Source organism: Chamaea fasciata, unplaced genomic scaffold (genome assembly GCF_029207755.1).
Source record: "Chamaea fasciata isolate MVZ Bird 193981 ecotype frontalis unplaced genomic scaffold, bChaFas1.0.hap1 SCAF_24, whole genome shotgun sequence".
Taxonomy (NCBI): Eukaryota; Metazoa; Chordata; class Aves; order Passeriformes; family Sylviidae; genus Chamaea; species Chamaea fasciata.
Window position 1 is genome coordinate 3,391,403 of NW_027094109.1, and position 20,405 is coordinate 3,411,807.

Here is a 20,405-nt window from a genome sequence, read left to right on the forward strand (position 1 = left end):
ATTGCTCCAAAAGCTCCAGCCTGGCGTTCTCAGGCAGTGTGGAGAGACTACAGCTCTTTGCAGCCTCAGCTCATCCCGGCAGGGTGAGCAGAGCCCTGCAAATACCCACACACCATGAGGGCACAGCACAAAAGAAGCACCTCCTGTGGCAGTCATGTCCCTGCCATGTCCCCGTTCCCTGCTATTAACCTCCAGCTCCAAACTATTATGTGACAATATGGGAATCACATCACCTTGTCTGGGTTTTCCAAGCTGCCACCTAACAAAATCACCGGGATATATAAAAAAACCCCTGTTGTGTTCGAGCCTGGAAAATAAAAATTAGTATGCAAACAGTGAGAAATCCTCTGATGGTCACATTTATGTTTTTGTCATGTAGTTAATCAGGAAGGAGCATGTTCAGTTTAGATACAGCTCCACACTTTTCCTCTCTAATCCGAATCCCAGAAGGGCCTTACAAAACCATAATCTGCAATGCAAAATTGCAAAGCATATGGGAGTGTCTATAGATTTTCCAAATCACCTGTGCCCTAATTTAATATGAATAACAATTAGTTTACTCTTATCAGTTAATTGTGCCCCTTGTGGATTCAGCAACACTGCATCTCGTCACCGAGCGCCTTTGTCTGAACAAACTTTAATTACGCTGCCTCTCGCCCAGCCCCGCTCGCGGCTCCGCCAACAAAGGTGAAATCGCTGCTAAACAAAAATCCCACGGAAAGGAGACGGGAGCCAGCAGGATGTGGGGAGGAGCAAACAGAGGAACCCGGGGTTAATAGCAGGGAGTGTAACTGCGGTCCCTCCAGCATCCCACAGCATCCCAGAGGAGATGAACAACATCCCAGACAGCGCTGACAGCTCTCCTTCCCCATCTCCGCTCCAAGCTGTGCCTCCCTGCCCTGGGATCCATCAGCAGAAGGTTGGGGAAAGGCTTCATCCACCTCGGGTGCTGTGATTAGCAGAAGATTGAGAAGCTGAGCGCTGGGCTCCTATTTCCAGCCCTGCTGCAGATCCAAGCGCCAGGCGCTGAAATCCGAGCCGGCTTCCTCACCCCCTTCAGCCTTGACACTGATGGAGGCGATGGGCTGTGCACCTTGCAGCCAAATCTTGGTGAATCCACTCCCTGGGGTGGATGTTCAGGGACACCAACAATCTGAGAGTGTGCAGACCAGTGCAGGAGACTCCAGAGTCTCTGCCCGTCCCTCACATTGGACCACAAACTCCCTGGATGTTCCTGCAGGCTCCTACAGCCACTGCTGGCACTCCGGGGCTCAGGATGTGCTCTCACCAGTGGGGACTTCTGGGACAAGTCATTATTTCAGCAATCAAAGCAAATTCTTCCTAACCCAGCAGTGAGGGATCCATCCTGCCCTGCAAACACCCTCACTGCCCCCAGAAGTGTCACAACATTTACCTTTGGCACAGGAAACGCGTTTTCTTTTCGAGGCGCAGAATTCCCCCCTTGCGAATCGTACAACAACGAAAAGAGAAGAGCAGATTGAGGATGGCTGCTCCCACTTCCATTTCAAACACTGCAGGGTTTTGCACACACACAGGCCTTCAATCTCACTTACACCATCACCTTGGCAGCAAAATGTTGCCTTTGCACAGCCGAGGATGCAGGCTGCAAACCCTTTGGCAGAGCTGAAGGAACAGGCCTTCAGAGAGGCAGATAAAGCCCGTGGCGTGAGGAATACTCCCAATCCCACTCCAGCCAGCCCAGGAGTGCTCCCATCCTGCTCCATTCTGCCCAGGAGTGCTCCCATCCCACTCCCTTGAGCCCAGGAGTGCTCCCATCCCATTCCATCTAGCCCAGGAATTCTCCCATCCCGCTCCATTCAGCCCAGGAATTCTCCCATCCCGCTCCATTCAGCCCAGGAATTCTCCCATCCCGCTCCATTCAGCCCAGGAATGAGCTGCTGAAGCCACGGAGTGTGTGCACCTTCCCCTCCTTGCTGGAGGAGGCTCCAGCATCCTGCTGCTGCTCTGTCTCTGTCTCACCATCACCGGGGTTTGGTGAAAATTCTCCCCGCCTCTCCACAGCACAAAGCCCTGCAGATTTTTTGCCTCGCAGCCTTCAGAGCAGGTGTAAGAGAAGGATTCTCCATAATCTGCGCTGATCCCTGCTCCTGCCCGGCCCTGAGCACAGATGAGAAGGACACTCACCCTGCTCAAGTCAGGGAATTCATTACCTGCCACATCAAATATGCTCCTCACCTTTCTGCAGCCTGACCTCTGCTCCTCTCCAAAATGGGAGATCTCCACCCTTACCAAGGAATAAGCTGCTGTGAATACTTAATTCCTTTTATTACACTCCTGTAATTGTTATCATGACCTTTCTATGGACTATTTTGATGTGCCTCTCACCGGGTCATTTTTTCCGAGCCATAGGTTCCAGCAGAACAGAAACATTAATCTGCTACAGACAGCAGATCCAAAGCTCATGGTATTTGATCTCTCCTGGTGAAGAAAGGAGCCCACAGGCTAGGCCAGGTTGAGCTCTGGCATTCTGGCAGCGCCAAGAAATCCCTGATTTTTCCCAACAGTTCCTCTCACCTCCTCTGTTGATCCCCTCATCAGCTTAGCAAGCAGCAAAGCAAAAGCAACCACAATTACAAATCTTAAATACGGCCAAGAGCAACTGGAACAGAGTGAGTGGGGAGTCCAAGCTGCAGTGGCCAGGATAATTCTGCAGGCAGCATTAGCTGCTTCAACAGCAGAGTGAGTCACTCCCCCAGCTAATTCCCAGCTAAAGAGAAAAATCAGGCTTTGATTCTCCATGGAGGTGCGAGCAACAACACCTTTGCAGTTCTCATTTCTGCTCCAAGCCATCCCACACACGCTGCCAAACACACGAGGCACCAGGCAGGAGGAGCTGGCAGGAGGAACAGGGGCTGGTTTTGACCACCTCATCCTTCTCAGAACAAAGCCATGGCCCGAGCAGGGTTGCTTTGGCTGAAGGAGCTGGAAATATAAACCCAACAAAAGCTCATCCTGCAGACCTGCCAGCTTTGGCAGCGTTCATGCAGGGCTGACAGCCTCACCCTGTAAATAAATTGTTCCTGGTGAAAGCAGAGGAGCCATCTCATCCATCTCAGGTGCTGCAAATCCACTGCTGGCCTTTCTGAGAGACTGCACTATATTAAGGGAGCTGTTTAAAGGGCTACCAGCTCACCAAAGAGCCTTTTCATAAACAGAAATGTAACATTTGTTAAGCTGTAGTGGCTGCCCCATCCCTGGAAGTGTTCCAGGCCAGGCTGGACAAGGCTTTGAGAAAACCTGGAATTGTGGAAGGTGTCCCTGCCCATGGCAGGGAGTGGAACCAGATGATCCATAAGGTGCCTTCCAACCCAAACCATTCTATAATTGGCTGAATTTCTAATTATTGACAAACCTTTCCTCCTTCTTCCCCCATCTCCCAGCTACTCATCCCTGTCTAGAAAGAGAGAGAGACAAACCTCCAGCCAAAAGTGAGCTAATGTTGTGCTCCCTCTGAGAACAGAGCACACTCCAGGGGAGGGACTGCCCAAGGACTTGCAGGAAGAAACTCCCAAGGCTGGCTGCAGCCTGGAGGACTGCACTGCTGCAGGAGCAGGGGCAGCAATCTCCTTCACTGATGGCACTGATGCCTTGTTGGGACTGCCTAAAAAACAGAGGGCAGACAGAATGAAGAGAATTAAAAGCAGTTCTGTTTATTGAAGGGCCTTCAGGTACATTTAGGGCAGACAAAGCCCCCCAGGGGCTGCACCCAAAATGGACAATGGGCACGGCTTTGCACACTTTGATCAGTTTGGTCCATTTGCACATTGGGGGTTCATCTTCCAATTCCAGCTCCAGCTAATGAAGTCATTGACCCCAAGTTTGCTGCCCCCAACTGACTTTTGTTTCCATCTCTGGGGCCTGAGGCAGTGAGGTGTCCTTGACTGCCGGGCCTGGAGAGGAATTGTTGTGTCTGCCCAAAGTGGGGAAGCAGCAGCTCCCACTGTGTGTGGAGTTTGGAGTTCTACACTAAAGAACTGCAGGATTACAGAGAGATGGAAAACAGAAAAGCTCAAATCCTGAGGGATCAACGCAGACACAGGCAGGGGAGGGCTCAACACTTGGACAGGGGCACAGACACACCAAGGTGCTCTGGCCCTGCAGAGCTCCGGGAGCATTTCTGGGCAGGGATGGGAGGGCTGGGGGCACTCCTAGGCAGCAGCTGCCTCTGCCAGGGAGCTCAGCCCAGCATTTCAAAGCACCACAGTGTTATAAAAATGACAAACTCCTAAATAACCACTTTGTTGCTGTGTCCCAAAGCCCTTTTGGCACAGCTGCTGCAGTGCCACTGACACAGGCACAGACTGCAATGGGGCTGAGCTCTTGCTTGGGCCACAGGGACATTCCCAAACTGCCCCAAAGTATCACCAGAACTAAATAAACTTGCAAATGCCCAGTTTAACATCGTGTTGGATGCTGACCCAGTTTCTCCTCCCCTCTCTGTTCCAAGAAATGCAGCTGTTCAGGGAATCAAATCATCAGGGCTCACTCAGAGCCTGGCTGGTCACAGCGCTGCCCTTCAGGCTCTGAACTGCAGCACCAGGACACCAGGCTCTGCTTTTGTGACAGTCCAGCAGCTCATGTCTGTTCAGGTAAATTAAATATCACCCTGATTAGTTCTGATACACCCCGCCAGCAGCTGAGGAACAAACAGGCAGGACAGGAATAACATTTTTCCTTTGCGATGTAAGGAGCAAGTGCAAGGAACAGCCCGGAAAAGACAATCATTTCTCATCTGCGTGAAGAGCGTAATTCCCACCAGGCAAACCACTTCCAGAAACACATCTGGATCAACCACAGGGGGCTTTGTGCCCTCAGCCACTCCTGGGAATCCTTTCTGAAACCAGAATCTGCATCCACACACACCGGGGCTGTTCTGTGCCCTCACCTTTCCAGCCTGGCCTCAGGTGGGATGGATTCCCTGGGGCACGGGCTGATGGAGGGAGCAGCCAGGGCCCGTCAGGAAGCATCAGGCTCAGGGGCTGTCTCCTGCACTCAGCTCCATCCTGCTGCTGCTTCCCAGCTCCAGACAAACGCTCTCCACTCTCCCTTTGCACCGCCTGCCCTCGGGCGACACTCACGGGTTTCATTTCCTAAATGCTGTGATTATTATTTCATGGGAAGGCAGCTGCAGGCGAGGCTGGCCGAACTGGGGCTGCTCTTCAGGCAAACTGCTGGCTTGAAGGGCAGCACAGTAAACCTGGGAGGGAAGGGAAATACTGGGAAGTCTCCAAAAGCCTGGGATAGAGGATGGTGTTTCCTCTCCTCTCCTCCTGGTCCCTCACCACGGGGGTCAGAAAACATTCCCCGGTTTAGAGCAGGGATCAAGGAAAGGCTGAGTTTTGGAGATACCGAGTTCATTCTTAGAGCAAGGCACCCAACATATGAATAATGAAAAAGCCTGTAGCAGCTCCACGTTTGAGTTTGCACAGACATTTGCACTTGAAGCAGACTCAAATCCCGCTGCTTCAGCCTTCCCTGATTGATTCCAGCATCCAAACTCGGTGAAGCACTGAGGGCAGGGAGACATCCCATGCAAACAAAGTGAAATATTAACTTATATTTGTAGATGACTTTTTTAGGAGTCTATGAAATACTACCCTGTAATACTACTCTGAAATACTACTCTGAAATACTACCCACATCTTTTAGCTCTCCCCTGGCTGAACCCCCAGTCACACGCTCCATCTGAGCCCAGGCTGCATCTCAAGCTGCAGAACTGAGCACAAAAGTTTCATTTCTTTGATTCTAAGACTAAAACAGCTCAGGACACCTCTAGGAGTTGGATGCACAACTCATCAGCTTCTACCGGAAAAGGAAAGATCAAGAAAGTGATACCTGCCCCTAACTGTCACTCCCTGCCCCAAAGCAGTGTCCCCAAAGACCCCAAATCTGTGGATCCCTGTCCCTATAGCTGATATCTGTCCCTAATTGCCATTCCCTGCCCCAAAGCAGTGTCTCCAAGGGTCCCAAAGCAGTGTCCTCAAGGATCCCAAAGCTGTGGATCCCTGTCCCCAGTTGCCACTCCCTCCCCAAAGCAGTGTCCCCAAAGCTGTGGATCCCTGTCCCCAGTTGCCACTCCCTCCCCAAAGCAGTGTCCCCAAAGCTGTGGATCCCTGTCCTCTCCCTGCAGCTGATACCTGCCCCTAACCGTCACTCCCTGCCCCAAAGCAGTGTCCCCAAGGGCCCCAAAGCAGTGTCCCCAGGGGTCCCAAAGCAGTGTCCCCAAGGGTTCCACAGCTGTGGATCCCTCTCCTATCCCTACAGTTTATACCTGTCCCTAATTGCCACTCCCTGCCCAAAGCAGTGTCCCCAGGGACCCCAAAGCTGTGTATCCCCACCCCTAACTGCCACTCCCTGCCCCAGAGCAGTGTCCCCCAAGCCGTGGCTCCCTGTGCTGTCCCTGCAGCTCTGTCTGCTGGCCCTGGCTGTGGCTGGAGCTGTCAGCTCCCAGCTCTGACAGGAGCAGCTCTGCTCGGCACACTTGGGTGAGCAGCCCCTTCCAGCACAGTTTGTTATTCACATGCTACGCCTGCTAATTGCTTTCTGAAATGGGCAAGGAACAGATGACGAGCAGAATGCAGCTCCTGACAAATTCCCCGGCGCTGTAAATACGACTCACCTTGCTGTAAACAAGGAAATGCTAAAAGAGGAGGAAAGCAGAAAAGGCAGAACACAGAGTACAGGGGAAAAAAAAATAAAATAAATCTCAAGCTTCTGTGCTTCAAGGCAGGCTGCACAGGGGTGAGGACCCCAATCTATTTGGTGTTTCACTCCAAAGGCACCTGGGAGCCCCTGGGGAGCACATGCTAATGCCAGCGCAGCTACAAACCATTCCAGCAGAGCTGATTAGTGCCCAGCAACCTCTTTGTCTTGCTGAAGATACCCCGAATCGAGGTCTCGCAGGCAGCCTCTCTGCCTTCAGAACTAAATCCTAAAGAATGGGATCAAGGCAAGGTTTAAAAACACAGCAAAGAACTTTATTTCCTTCAGGCTCTGAGTGTCTCGTCGGTTAGGAGAGGCTCCTGCACCTCCCAGTGCACAGCTCCACCACAAAACCAAGGAGCTGCTGCCTCTTTGCAGGTGTTATGCCTCTGCTATTTTAAGGAAAATATAATTTGCTCTTACAGATAATGAGATTTGAAATTAATAAACTTGGGGCTTTAAGCTCTCTGGGCTGTGAATTCACAGGCAGCACTTTTAACACACTTCCACATTTCTTCTCGACAGCCACAAGGCCTCGAAGCTTTTCTAAACCCAAAACTTCAAGGTTCCCACTTTTCCAACAGGGAAACATCAAACACCATCAGATTCACAAGCACGTGGCAAAAATTGACAGCACTGGTGTCTAAACAGCAGGAATTGGTGACTAAACTCCTGTGCAGTGATAGGGTCCAACAGTGTGAGTCATCCCACCCCAGAGGAAAACATGCCTCAGCTCTAGATGTAGAAGAAATACAAACCCAGCTCTCATTCTTTGAAAGTAGAAGGTGCTGGAAGCTCTAAAATTATGGGCTGCAAACAATGGGAAACTCAAGAGTGACAGATAAATGGTTTAACATTAAATGGTTAAGAAATGAGCCGTTTATAAATGGTTTCTAGAGCTCCTTGTAGAAAGACAAGTGGGAGAGAACTTCCACGTGTGGGAAATGGACTCCGTCACTGTTTGGGGCACGAGGACATCAGCTCTGATAGAAGATATCAGATGAAGTCAAGCAGATTAGGGAAAACGACCATGGGAATTTGAATTGACGGGATCCTTTTTCTGCAGACAGATGGTCATTTCAGCTTTCTGTCCTCTAATCCCTTGTTCTGCCAAGCAAACATCCTAAATCCCAGATAATGTAGGTTTTACCATCTCGTGCCTTTCCCCCCAGCATTAAGGGTACATATGCTGGAACATCTGCACGCCCCAGGAATTTACAGCCACGGGATTCTCCCACCTGGATCCAGTACAAGCCCCCCCTGGCCTCCAGCCCCTGCACAGGCCCCTGATTGTGGTGATGCAATCCCCACACCTCCAGCAGGTGCTTCCCAATAGGGAAAGAGTGTCAGTTCACCTTTAGACATTTTAGGAAGTTTAACTGGAAAGTTCTGTGGGTTTCTCATTGAAATTGGCTCGGAGCCAGCCCAGGAGCATGGACTGGGCTCCAGGAATGTAACTCAGAGCCTGTTGTTCACCTCATTGGGCCAAGGGCCAAAAAGCCCACCTAGGCTGTTAAGTACTAAAGAGAGAGAACAAAGAGACTCCAGGCTTTTCGTGGTGTTGTAGCAAGCAGGAGACTTGTCTCTATACTGTGCTCAGCTTTGGTTTTGTTTTTTTTATTGTTTTCCTTCCTTATTAAAAACTTTTTGATTCTTCAAGACACAATCATGCCATCTTGCTAATTAATATTAGCCACGTTTCTGCCAGTCTGGACCCTCAGAAGTGTGGGTAAAACCCAAACCTGATAGAGCAGCCTTTTCCAGCCACCCTGGGTGACAGGAATGACAGATTTGTCTTTACAAACCAGCACTGGGTCTGCTGGGAGATAAAACCAGCACTGACAGGTAAAAGAAACAATGGGAAGGTTTCCACGGATTAATGAATGGAAAAGGAGATATTTGCCTTTACAGCCAAACTGTGGGTTTGCTGAGAAATGGAATTGGATATTGAAAGATGAAAGAAACAATGGGGAAAACCCACAAATTCCATAAGAATTAAAACTTAAAAGGGGGGTTTTACATTAAAGGGGAATTTTAGGTATTGGGCACTCCGGGAAGTCTGTAACTCTCAAGTGCCTCAGCCAATGGGGAAAGAGAGAGGGAAATGTGGCTGGAAATTGGGATAAATAGGAGGCTGAGTCCACCAAAATTCGAGAGACCCCAGGGGAAATGCCCCATGGCCTCTCTCTTTATTGGAATAAAGTTCCAGGACTCCTCTGTCTCCTTTTTGGAGATAAACCTCTGGTGTTTGTCCATTAATTTTCCTCACATGGGGATCAGAGGGAACTTTTCCTGGGAATGGCCTTTCTCTCGGAACTGCTCAAAGTCCGAAGCCATGAAATTCCGCTGGGAAAAAACCAGGCCGGCAGACCAAGGCAAAGGAGGTGATTTCTGAAGGGAAGAGGGAGAGGAGCAGGAGACTGATGAGGGCTTGGCGCTCAGAAATCCATTCCCAGTTTCCCTGTTTGTCAGCTCAAGTGATTCACTGGAGCAGCTCCTGAAAACTCACCGAGGGCGTTCACAATTAAATAGATATTGAGCTGAATTTCATGAAATATGCACATTGTTTGCTTTCTGAAAAGCTGTTTAGATCAGGCCGTGAAAAGAGCAGAAATGGAGAATTAGAGCAACAATCACTCCCCGAGTGGCCTCTAATGAGCTCGGGGTGGGTGTGGAACAAAGGGATGGGCTGGAGGAGCTCTGCGAGGGATGCACTGGACACACTCTGCTGCTGCTAGAAATGGTCCAGAGCTCTTGGAGCCAGCTGTAGGTCCAGCCTGGCTTCCTCACAGGGCAGGCTGGAATTTCCGTGCTGAATTACTGCAGCGCAGAAATCACCCCTGCACTGTTAGTGACGGTCACAGCAGAGTCCCCAGTGGGATATCTCAATTAATGCACCTTTTTAGGAGCTCCACGGGCAGAGCAAGATTTTGGGGAGCCCAGGAACTGTGGGAAAGCCCCTGGCTGGGGGACAGGGCCACTCCAGCCACGCTGTGAGAGCCGAGCTTGGGGACAGGGGGAGGAGCTGGTGTCCCTTGAGGGGCAGAGCCACCCTGACCCCAGCACTGCATTCCCTTCCCCTGCTGGAGCAGCAGGACTGCGTGTCCTTCATCCTCCTCCCACATCGTTCTGGACAGGGGAGGGACATCCCTGACTAGGAGGAGTCACCCTCCTCTACCTGCAGCCTTCCACAGGGCAGGGTTTGGGATTTCAATCTGGGAACATCCTCCCTGACCTGCCAATATCCTCCCCACCCTACTAACACCCTGCCCTTTGGAACCCTGAGGTCCCAAAGGAGCCCATCACACCCCGAAATTGCCGCTCCTGCCTCCCATTCCGTGGCTAATGGCTCATTGTTTGTATTCATGCACGAGGAGTAAATTCTTCATTATTGGAGAGAGATCTGACATGCACAAACAATTGGAGTAAATTGATTGTATTTTCCAAATCATCACACAGACTCTAATTCTATCTGCAAGGAGCACTAATTTGCACTAGAATTGACTCCTAAATTAGGAATTAGAGCCTTTGACAGAGAAGAGCAACGGCTGTCCTTGTGTCACAAGGCAGGAAGGCTGCAGGGCCCTTCCCAGCTCACACCCAAGAGCCTTTTTGTCCCTCAGAATTTACTGACGAGCGGTGGAGGAGGTAGATCACTAAAGGAGCTTTTAAGGGAGGAAAGGAATAAACTGCTCTTTTAAAAATGAACAAAGCATTTAAATATAATTGATCTATACCCAGAACATACCTCTTTCTCACGCAGGCATTCCCTTGAAAACCGAAAGCTTTGCACACCTTGTTGTGGGACGGGGATGCTCAGCAGGGAGCAGCACTGGAAATCAGGTCTCAGAGCACGCAGGGAGAGGGTTTGTTGGTGCAGGAAGCAGAGGACAGGGTGCCCTGTGCTCTCCCAGACATGAGGTCATCTGTGCCAGCCCCCGAGGATGGCAAGGAGACAAAATCATTGACTTCACTCCAGTCACGCACCCAGAGAGCGTCTCTGTCTGCAGGAAGGGATGGGATCAGTGCGTTCTGAGCCTCCCAAAATGAGGTGTGTGCTCCTCACACGTCAGCCTCTCCATCCCAAACACGGATCCCTCATTCTGCTCCCAGGGCTCACAGGCTCCTTTCTCAGGGAATGCTGAGATGGATGTCAGAAGGAATGCCGAAACAGCGGAAGGAGCGGCATGACAAAATAAATTCTAAATATGTAAGGCTTAACACTCAGGTTGCTCCGTGGGTGGTGGAACCACAAAACCCTGAATTTCCCGTGGAGATGGATGGAAGTTTAGGCACAAAGCAGCTTTTCCTGTTCCTGGGACATTTGGGATGTCTCCCACGTGGATCCTGGTTTCTTGGAAGGGTGACCTTACCTTCAAGCCCCCAGCAGTGGGATTGACACCCTCTTCTCTCACACCTGTTTACAAAGCCCATGGAAATACAGAATTAACACCCCTTTCTCTCCCACCTGTGTTTATGAAACTTACAGAAATATAGAATGGATTCTACCAGTCCTTTTGGGTAACAAAAATAACATCCTCATCAAGTTCTCTTTGAGACTGACACACGCTGCAGAAATTTGTTGGAGATTCACAAATGGTTCAAAAGCTATCAGGGAGCCAAAGACAGTGGGATCTCAAAGGCCCCTGTCTTGTTTGAAAACCCAAGGAAAACCATCTCAGAGGAATAAATATAATTATCACCACAGCCCAGAGAACGCTCACAACTTAAGCTGGACCCGACACAAAGGAATAGATAAATAACGGAGAGGGAAGGGGGAGGCCAACACTGCATCTCTCAGATATGCAAAACCACCCAGCCGGTCCCCAGGGAGCCAGAGAACTGCCTTTGCACAGGAATGATTAAAGACAAAACAAACACCGCTGAGCTTTTTCCCCCCTTTGCCTTTCAGCTGCAGCAATTACAGAAACTTAACCTGAAGCAAACTCTGTGTGCAACCAGTTGATCTGCAGAGCCCTGTGAGTTCTGGATTTCCAGCCCAGACGGTCAGGGAGAGAGATTCCTGCATGGAATGTGTTGCTGGGTGACAGGACCCACGATTTGTCCCTCCGCTCAAGAACACGAATTTTCTGGGCTGAATGGTGGAAGCAGCACCTGAGGTCAGTCAGGACTGCCAAAGCATTACCAGCACTCTGGCAGCCTCACTGCAGGACACACTGCAAGCCACTCAGACCCCGAAATGAGTCAAGACAGTAATTTAGGAAAGGAGGAATTTCACCTCTGAAAAGTGTTTAAATTTGCCTTTGGTCCTGTGCCACCCACAGTCTGTTTCCAAAATCACTCTGTGTGAGCACAGATCGGCCTCACTCTTCCTCGCAACAGCCACGGCCACACTCAGCTGCAAACAAGCACACTCAAAATAAGTGTTTTCCTGGCTTTTAACTTTTCCTTTGATCTTTGGAGGGCGCGATCCCAAGGTTTTTCCCTCTGCCCACAGGCAGGAAGAAGTGAGAGAGGAGGGGTGAGGTGGAGAAAGCATCAGGGTGAGAAACGAATCACGGAATGGAAACAACGTAATTCCAGGAACAAGAGCTTTTAATGACGAAACAGAGGTGAGAAGCCAGGATCATGGAGCAGAACCAGAGCTTTTAATGGGAAAACAAAGGTGAGAAACCAGGATGATGGAGCAGTTCAGCACGCTGAGAGCAGTGTGGGTGCTCCCAGGTGACAGGAGGGTCTCACTTTAGCTAGAACAGCTTCAGCCCTCCCTCTCAGGTGCACAAATGCAATGTCACACCCCCAAGCACATCCAGAGCATAATACAAAAGTGTAGGAAAAGGATCACCCATATAAATGTAAAGGTAAAGGAGCAGTGGGTTATGGGGTGAAGGTTTTGGTGTCTTTATTGCCTGTGAGCAGCTGGGCTGGCTCAGATTGTGTGCAGACACAATCTCCCACATTGTCCTGGGAACTTGGTGTGAGCCGTGCTGGGAGAGCTGCAGCAGCCCCAGAGGAACATCCCTGCTCTCCTCCAGCACAGGGAAAATTGGCCCTGGATGTTCCTGTGGAAAAAGCAGCTGTGGTTTGTTGTTGTTTTCGGGGTGGTTGTTGGGTTTGGGGTTTGTTGTTCAGGGCTGTGATGATGAGTTTGCCTTCCCGTCCCACTTCACTGAATTATCCAGGGTTTGTGTTGCCAGTCCTCTCCTGGGGGTGCCCAAAACTGGAGGCAAAGTGGGGCTGGTGCTGCCCTCTCCTCAGGTGCTCCTTTGGCAGGAAGGATGAGGCCGTGGCTCAAACTCTGTATTTGCTATCACAGCAACCTCTACACAGCAAGAGGGGAAAGATTTATAATTATTATTTATAATTATAAATGAATATTTTACTCCAAAGCGGTTTTCCACAAGGTCACTTCGTATTTGGGCCAAAGAAACACCTTTGACTATTTCTGATACCACACCCTTCATGCAAACCTGCATTTTTGTGTGCAGGCAGAACCTAAACAGACTCCATGGAAACCCCCAAAAATTCAAATCCAGACCCTTCTTTTCAAAAAAGAGGTGGTGTAAAAAAAAAATGCAGCTTTGTCTTACACTGTAAGACAGAAATACAGCCACAGTTTTCCCTCCCAAATGGTCTTTTTTTAAATAAAACCACCTCATCCATTTCATAAAAGCAACTCATTTTAAAATAGCACTACTTTGGCATTAAAAATGTTTCCCCTTCATAAAACACCACTGCTACATTTTTAATATAAGAGCAATTCATATCAGCTAGAAATATGCTGCAGCTTATACTTAAAGGGATATTAAAGATGTTTCCAAGGCACAGGAGCTATTCAAAGGCATCCTTCCCCCTTTTTCTCCCCACATGGGGGATAAAATGGCTTTTAAGAAAGCTGACAAAGGGTTTTCCTTTTTAATCACAACTGTTGCCCATTTCCATTCCACGAATCCTCTGTATCCAACCCAACAGGAGGTGGAGGTGTAGATTCCAAGCTCAGATTTCCTCTCTGGAGTCCAGTTCCTGGCATGTCCACGCAGATCAGTGATGGTGATGGGCACTTTCAGGTCTTACATCAACAAGTGAACCCTAAATTTGAATCCCAGATCACACAGAAAAAGCCAGATGAGTGGAATTCACGTCCTGCTCCTTCACTCAGCCTCCTGCACTCAGATCCCTGCCCAAATCTGAGTGGGCACTGCCACACACACACATTTAGCTGGAAATCACGGCCTGTCCCTTCCTTTCCTAAGCAGCAGGAGAGTTCATTAACTAAAAGCAAGTCATTAAGGAAGAAAAATAAAATAAAAAAAAACCATTGAGCTAAGAAATGGGAAATCCAAAATAATTGTGTTCGTTTTCCAATTGCACTGCAGTCACTTAGATGCACTGAGGAACCCTGGCATGAAATAAATGTAGAAATGAGAGAGTTCCCCTCTGCTGCCAGCTGGCTGCAGAGCTCCTGGTGCTGACAGCAGTGGCAGAAGTTATCTTTGCTTTGGGGGTTATCTTTGCTTTTGGAGATGGACAAGTCACGTGTCCGGGACAATCCTTGCTCTTGTCACACAGCTGCTGCTCCCTGCCAGCCGGGGGTTTCTTCACAGATATTTTTTATTAATATCTTAGATGCTTCAACTCCTCCACAGTCATAAAAACCCCATCTTTGGGTTCATCTTGGTTGCACAAACCTTCTGCCTGTGAAACCTCCACTCCCTGGAACCAAATCCTGTTGTTGTCTCCAGCCCACTCAGCTCTACAGGATTCTCGGCTTGGATCCCAACACCCCGCACCAACCCCAAGACTCCTTTCTATTCACACCATTTTAGCCAGCCCTCAACATCTGGCTTGGGTTTTTCCTTGTGCAATCTCTCCAAGCCACGGAGCACTGTTTGGGAGCTGCTGGGTGTTGGAGAGAATGGTTGATGTGAGTAGGGACACGAGGAAAGGGAAGTTATCAGCAGAAGCAATTTGCTGTGTGGCTGTAGATGGAACACTGGGAACACACAGGAGCAAGGTAAATCTGACCAATTTGCACCTGCAGTGGTAAAAAAACTTATCAAGGGAGGAAAAAAGATGTTCTGCCAGCAAACTGGAGCCTCTTTCCTCCATAAATCCCTGTGCCCAGAGGCTCCCAAACCTTGCCCACATCCCTCTTCCCCTCTGGGGGGTTGGCACAGGAGCTCCACGCGTGTAAATTGAGAAAGGAACAATTAAACTTTCCCTCGTCCTGCCCGGAAAAGAGGCAGAGATCACTGCCACACAGCTAAATGCCTGAATGCTTCTTCCCAGACCGCCCCTCCTTTGTTTTCCAAAGCAGTTGGACAAAGCTGGATGTACTGATATTTATTATCACGGCGGGTGGAACTGGAAGCAGGAAGCAGTGAAGTGCTTTGCCTGAGGCAGCAGATCGAGTCAGCAGCAAAATAAAAACCCTCTGTGAGACCCTGGCTGGTTTGATGATTGCCCACCTGACTGTGCCCCCTCCTGCCTGATCTGCAGCACTTCCACCTCCCAGCACCAGCGGTTTTGTTGTTTTCACTCGGCAGTGGAAAAGCAAATGTTTACAGAAAGGGGCACAGCATCTGCCAGGTGGGGATTGTGCATTAACGAGGCGGGGATTGGAGTTTATCAGGCACAGATCAGCTTTTGAAGAACTGGGGGAGAAGTGTTCGTTAGCTGGCAAGATCCATTCCCAGGCACAACAAGGCTCCCGTTTCCATCAGCAAATCACACCCTTTGCAGCAGGATTAGTTGATGCCTTTAATGATAATGTAAGAAGATTACACTTCCCCCCTTTCTCTTCACAATCTAAAGCCCTTAAATACAGAGAGACAGCGATATTTCTTGAAATATCACCGTGGAATTACCACTTTCCTCTCACAGAAAGCTGGAGAGGCCATCAGAGAGGAGCAATGCCTCAAACATGTTCCTACAACAGCTCAGCGAGGGAAAACAGGAGCAGGTGAACAATGCCCCAGATCCCATCTCCAGCAGTGCAGGATGTAACCAGCAGTCTGTATTCCATCCCCAGCTATTAAACCATGTAGGTAAGGGTTTCTTTATCCCTTCCAGGCCCCATCCTCCCTCCAGGGGATATCTGCTGTTCATGGGCCATCCAGGCTCACTGCAGGGCTGATACAATCCCATCATCCCATGGGGAGAGGCTCCACCCAGGGGGAGGAGCCCAGCATTCCCGCCTGGATCAAACCTGGCATTCAGAACAGCAGCACAGCCTGTGTGCACTGGATTCCCAGAGGGAGACAGTGCTCAGGAGATCAGGGATGCTCCTTGTGGTGGTGACCAGAGATAATCCAAACACTGAGTGTTGGAGCCTTGGGCACTGGGAATTCCAGGCTTTCTGTGCGCACAGGCACTGACCCCCAGGCAAACACTGCATTTGACATGAGGCCGTGGAAAAGGCTCCCAAAATGGAGTGACAGCGCTGGGATTGTGGGTGTGGGGTTTGGATAGAAGTGTGTGATGTCACAGGGTGGAACACTTAGAGCTTAAGGTTTTAGAATATAGTAAAATAGATACAAAACAAGATGGAGGATTTAGGGCAGAGGCTGAGTCCTTTTTCACCTTCTCCTTCATGGCTCTGGGTGGTGTTTTGTAATTGGGTAGAAAAATCCACATTGCGGGCCACAGGTGGTTGATTATTGAGTTAAAAGTAAAAATAATTTAGGTGTCATTTCTTAATTGGACAATTTGTGCTTAAAAGGCCTTGCAGAGACAGAGATAGGGGCCATTTTTAGTTTGTTAGCCAGAAGTGCTGTAGAACTCAGTTTGTGAGACTGTAACATAGATAAGAATTAATAAACACCTGAATCCAAACAAGAAACACCGTCTCAAGCATTTAATCCTGACTCTGGCCAAAAATAAGAAAAAACTCAACAGCTGAGCTCCAACCAAGCACTCCTTTTGGGATTTTTCCAAGTTGAGGGGCATGGCCATGGATCCTGGGAACTGGGAAGCAGGGGAATCCCATTCTGCTTTGTCCCTGACAGCTTCTTCCTGTGGAGGGGTTTGCAACTTTAAGCGCTGCTGTCCAGGGGATATTTATGTTGGGAGATGCAAATTAAGGAACATTTCTCTGACACAGAAAGCTCTAATTAACAAATAGTCCATCCAGGCTCAGTTAAATATTTAAATGATCTGAGCTGAGCAGGGCTTGGAAACTGAGCTGCAGCTTTTTTTTTTTTTTTTTTTTTTTTTTAAAGCAGGAGAGCTCCACTCTGAGAGTTTAGGGACAGGGGAACTGGAACTAAACCAAGAGGAATAAAGATGAAACCAAAGGTGTAACAGAAAATTGGCAGTGGACGGGAGGGGGGAGTTTTCTATAGATTAAATTATTCAATTTAGGTCCTGCTAAACTTCTCCCAGGCTTTCATCCTTACTAGGGAACAGGAAATCCCTGACCTTTGTTCGAGTACCCCCGATTAGGGGTTTCTTATCCAGCCCCATCCCCAATTTCTCAGCAGGGAAAAGTGGAATGGCACACAGGGAGTGCTCTCTTTGGATGGGCAGCTTTAATCAGCACTTTTCTGGAGGGATAAAGGGCTGATCCAGGAAAGCTCTGACAGGACTTGTGTCCTCCTCAGCCCCAAAGTGGTGGTGGGACTGTTTGTGGCTCATGAAACACCCAGCCCTTCCCATCACAGGGAGATCAAAACATCCCAAATCCCAAGATAAGAGCTGCTTATGGGGAACTTAAGAGCAAGAGAGAAATCCTCCTTTTCTCTACATTTTAAACCTATTTTACCACCATTTATATGAGACATTATTCTCTGTTAAAGCCTAGAGGGTGACTTAGAGGTGAAGAAAGTTCTTGATTTCTACAGGACCACAGAGGATTTGGTTTTCTTGCTAAATAATTTTTAATTTTAAAATTTCCTTTGGTTTCATTCCTCCGAAATCCCACAGGATGAATTTGTGAGGCAAATCCAAAATTTTGCTCATTAAAGGCAGAGGGACAGGCCCAGAGCTGGCTCCTGGCACAGGGCTGGAGTCGTTCCCTCTTTGCTCCATCCCATCCCTGGGCACAAGAGAGGACAATGTTTGTGCTTCCCAACCTAGGGGAATCCAGGAAAGGGAACCTGAGGAAATGTTTTCTTGCAGAGAAAATAACAGGAAGCAAAAGGCTGGAGATGTTTTGCTGATTCCTGTTTGCCCACAGTGCCCAAACCTGCTGCTGTCCTGGGAGAGTGGGGCAGAGCAGGATGTGTATAAAAGGGCCCTGATTGCTCTTTTGTGCACACCTGGAGGGCTTTGATCTCCCTGGACCCTGGGATTTCAGTGACTGTATTTCCACTGAGGGAAAGAAGAAGCTGATATCAGTCTCCAGGTTTTCTCGAAGCTGAGCAAACTCACAGAGGATTGTGGAAAAAAAAAAAGAACAAAAAACAAAACCCAAAAAAAACCCGAAAAATTCCCAAATGAAAATAGTTTCTACTGGAGCACCTGGAATAAACCCAAGCTCAACAAAGGGATCTCATTTCTGGGAACCAAACTAGTTTATATTTAATTTCATATCATTCATCTTCCCTCTTGCTGTACCTCCACCCATGTGTTTCTGCTGCTCCCTGAGCCAACAGAATGAATAAAAATCCCAGGTTGAGCCTTTATTAGCTTGTGTCATGCAAGTCAAGCTGCTTTGAACATCCTCTTGTTGGGTATTAATGCAGCATGCCATTTGTTACACGAGTATTTTGCTGTGGCAGACAGAAAGTGACATTTATGGGTCTATCATGAGAATGAATTTCACCATCCATTAAAATGATGTACAGGTAAACACTCCATTCATTTTAAATCCAGAAGCTTTGGTTCTTTCTCTGCTCTTCTGGATGGGTCCATCAATACAACCACTATTAGCCAAACTATTTGCTGGGAAGTGAGAACGACTGAAAAATGTCACAGGGCTGTAATTAAAGGGGCTGTAGCTTGAAGGGAGAGGAGAAAAATTAAGGTTATTGGTGAACTCTGCTCTTTTAGATCAGTGATATCTGGAGCTGGAAAGGTGCTACCCCATTCCATCAGCAGGAGACATCAACCAGCCTCTACAACCAGCCCAGGGCCAGATCTACAAAATATTTGTCTAAAATACAAATGGAAAAAAGGTCAGTGTCTGGAAAATCTGGTTTTACAAACCACTCTGTGGGGTGCAGCCACTAAAGGAAGGCAGGAGCTGCAAGTTCTTGGCACTGGGGCCTCAGCTGTTGGTGAAGTTGTCCCTTTGTGGGGCAGGTTGGTGTCCCTCAGTCACCATGTCCCACCCAGGAGCTGGCCAGAGCTGAAGGAAAAGTTCTTATTACCATAAGAACTTACTGCCATTGATGCCTTAAGTTTTAGCTTTCATATTTTCCAGATTCTGCACAGCATTGGTACAGAACTCTGAGCTTCATATAAAGTGTGAGCCAGTTCTCCTCACAGCTCAGTCAGGCAAAACAATCCTTTTCCAGCCCCGGAACCAAAGGCACTGCTGCAGCTTCGGGCCCAAAAGGTGCAAACAACAGGAATTGAGGGGAGCAAACCGGGAGGGTGGGACTGCATCACCTGGAGCCGTAATTGGACAATTAAACCCAATATGGAAATGGACCAAAACTTATAAAAGGGTGAAAACTCCTGACCCCTGATCCATCCTGGGTGTAGCCTTGGCCAGGCTCTTGTACTGCCCAAGGTGTGTCCTTTGAAGCCCTTTTAATAAATCTCTACTTTATTCCTTTAACACTGCCTGGCCTCTGTTCCAGGCAGTCTGTCAAGGCATCACCATTAGAATATTTTCAAATTCCCTGCTTGGGAGGATGTACATGATGTTTTCTGTAGAACTGCAATGAGAAATGAGTGAGACAGGAACAAGCGTGCTCCAAACGTGAGCCATGTCCCTTGGAAAATGAAGCCCTGTTGTTTACTCACTGTAATTGTAGAAATTAAGGTAATAACAATTGCAATTAAGTGACTCATATGTACGACCGTGCAATTAATTTAGGTTTAGAGGCAGGGTTATTGTGTATTAAATAAAAGGCAATGATGATGGATCTGGCTGTGTGTGTGGATCAGGCAGGGGCGTTGCTCGTCTGGGCCCAGCTCCAGCCCTTCTGCAGAGCCATGTGAGGCTCCTGGGGTCAGGGAACACGTCCCACTTCCCTGGATGCAGCATTAAACCCGGGTCTGACATCCTCTGGTGCTTTTTGCAAAGTCAGGATGCTCATCTGGCGGGGCCAGTGCCAGCCTGGGAGGGTTTTGTTTGCTCTGGTCACCTTTGTTTGTCATCCCTGCCCTTTGGGTTGTGCAGTTATCAGTTAATTGTTCCAAGTGAAATGTTGGTGCTCTGCTGGGCTCCCTCTGCATGAGTCACATCTGGAGGCCCGTTCATGGTGTATCACACAGCATTAATTACTCAGGCTCCTCAGGGCTGAATTAAGCCCCGAAGTGCTGCAGCAGGAGCTGTGTCACCAGTCCAGCTCTGTGAAGTCACAGAAATGCTCCTGTCCCCACAAGATGATGCAGCAGCTCCTCAAGCACAGCCAGTTCCCTCAGCTGCTGCCTGCCACTGACAATCTGTCCTGGGTTGCAATGCAAGATGTAACCAGCAGTTTGTATTCCATCAGCAGCTGTTCAAATCAGGTAGGGAAGGGTTTCTTTATCCCTTCCAGGACCCATCCTCCCTCCAGGGGATATCTGCTGTTCATGGGCCATCCAGG